This window comes from Adiantum capillus-veneris, chromosome 13 (assembly GCF_014529385.1).
Source record: "Adiantum capillus-veneris isolate H3 chromosome 13, ASM1452938v2, whole genome shotgun sequence".
NCBI classification, from domain to species: Eukaryota; Viridiplantae; Streptophyta; class Polypodiopsida; order Polypodiales; family Pteridaceae; genus Adiantum; species Adiantum capillus-veneris.
The window spans coordinates 5897637-5900276 of record NC_140943.1 but is presented as its reverse complement, the minus strand read 5'-3'; the positions used below and the strand labels follow the sequence as shown (position 1 = coordinate 5900276).

Below are 2640 nucleotides of genomic sequence, written 5' to 3'. Positions count from 1 at the left end.
TACTCCATGCTAGAGAGGGAGAGATTGAGTGAGGTGATAGGCCTACAGAGAGCAAGAGCAGTATATGACAACAATAGATGTGTGATAGGCCTACAAAGTAAAACAACAATCTGTGCTCCTACACAGAGAGTTAGAGAGAGACAGGAAAACGAGAGAGCGGGAAGACAAAGAGCTGGCTGACGTGCATAGTTAAGAGCTACAGAGCCGTCTTCTATATTTGAAAAAGAGACGTGGAAATAGTAATGGTGTAAAGAGCTAGTTGACGTGCATAGTTAAGAGGTAGAGAGCCGTCTTCTATATTTAACAAAAAGCTGTGGAAATTCTATATTTAATTAAAAATATGTTCAAAAGAATATATCGAATTGAACTAATAGAGATGGTTTTATGTACCGGTTATAAAACCTCTGTCCGGGACAAGGTTTTTGGTCCACCTATTCATGCATCCACCCTTATGCCTTTTGAAGTGTTTGTAGATTTCTTCTTTGATGAGCAAATAAGAACTATTGCAACAATGTCCATTTGCAAGTTTGAGAGCTATTTGGACTTTTTAGATGATAATTGGGATAGGAAACAGTCACAGGGAAAAATCTGTATTTGGCAAAAGAAGTCCATAATTTGCAAGTTTATTATAAGCTCTCAAAATTTCATAGTGTCGTTTTACTATTTTAGATATCATCTTTTGAGTAGGCAGCTTATTCCACTCGACCAAGATACAGAGTCTAGCCCGGAGAACAAACCTTTATCAATGGAGCTCTACTTTTGAAACAACTTACTTACTGTGATGGAGACAATGTCAAGCAGAACTCTTGCACAGATCAGGGTAAATCTTACATGTGAAGAACTTCCACTTTTGCTGGAATTGTATCCATTCAGTCTGAACAATAGAAAGGTGCTTACTAAATGGATGAATTTTGATTGTCTTTAATACATTGAGACATAGAATCTAACTCTTTCTTCTTCTCAGATTCCAAGAGGCAAGGAGAAAACAACATCGTGCAAGGAGTCCCTCTCAAATACACTTCACTTAATTGCTTCCACCGAAAGCTAGGTCACATACATTGTGCACGCAATGATCTTTGATGCCATGCAAACCATGATGTACTCTTCAAAATGACTAATACAGAGACATTTTGTGCCGCTCAAACAATGTTTAAAAAATGTACACTTTTCATTGTCTCAAAACTTTACAAATTGTGTTGTTTCTGTCAAGATGTATACAAAGAGAGGTAGTTATTGCTCCCTTCCCCTGCTACTGCTCCGCTGTCCTCTCCCCGGGTTGGTGCCACTGGTCCCCTACCCTCTCCCCCGGTTGCTACCACTGCTCCCCTGCCCTCTTCCCCGATTGCTGCTTCTTCAACCTCGGGGACGCTGGCCTCGGGCATCCTTTCGCATCGTTCAAAATCATGGGCTTGTTCCATGGCTTCCCATGCATCTTGCACCTATGAAGCTTCCCTCTGTTCTTGCTCTTTTCGTTGACATGTAGCCTATTCCTCTCCTTCTATGGCGTCCACATAATATTGATTGATTGCTTCTTGCATATTTTGAACCTCCTCTTGAGTTTGCTAGGAGGGTTGCGTCATTTCATCAATGCGAGCCTGTTTGAACTCCTCAACTCTCACGCTTTCCTCTCTTGAAGGTCTATTCATTGAGATTATGTAATGGCTATAGCCCACACAGGAGCAATAGGCATTACGGGAATGATTACCCGCAACTACATTATATGAACATCAATGCACAGAATGACAAGAGAAGGAAGTACAAAGTACACAAACACAGAACAACCCTTGCTTCATTCATCTATAATCCAGACACAGAGTACAATAGATGATTCCATGAATATCATAGATATTGGTTAAGTTACATCAAAAGACAGGTATGCCCCTCCATATACAACCGCTGCTCCAGCGCAGATCGGGAACGGTGCACACACTCCTGTCCCATGATATCCTATGAAGAAGTGCCGCTCCGGCCGCCGCATACTGCCTGACTCCTGACTCCTGATCCGCAGTGTCCAGACCTCCGCAGAACCGCATGTGCGGCTAATGCCGTAAAACCTGGCACGCACGGTGGATTGCGCGAACCCACAATCAGTCCCTCCGGTTGGAAGGTTCCGGTGGTTGCTCTGCACCCTGCTTTGGTGAAGAGGAAACATCAATATAGCCAAAGCCCCAAAAATCTGCAGTATGGGCTCGATAGACCTCATCCAAAAGACGTGGATCTATCTCAATTTGTTCCGGCCAGGCAGCCCGAGGAATAAGATACGTTGGCAAGGAGATAGGTTGAGGTGGCTGTGGCAGAGGAGCAAGAGGTGTATGCAAGGGATAATAACGAGTAAGGTAGTGATTAAGAGCAGCCCAAAATGGAGGGCAAGGTGGGAGACTGAGAGAAAATGAATGAGCTAAGGTCCACCCAAAAATAGACCCTGCGCCTCTCCTTACGAAATTGACGAATCATTTTCTGCAAATGAGAGACATGAGCCTGGGCTTCAGCACAATCCTCTGTAGCTTGTGCCCAATCAGCAACATCAAAACCCTCTGGAACAACACTCTTACCTCTGTCAGTGTTGGATGACTCGGGTTGGTGCACCACAACTTGCTGAGCGGGTGGCTGTGCTCCCACCTCAGCAGCCAAGCGTGTGCT

At 44.1% G+C, this 2640-nt stretch overlaps 1 pseudogene; it reads left to right on the top strand.

The window, feature by feature from the left end:
• Positions 1-511: 511 nt before the first annotated feature.
• Positions 512-1048, top strand: LOC147443550 (uncharacterized; annotated as a pseudogene).
• Positions 1049-2640: the final 1592 nt, after the last annotated feature.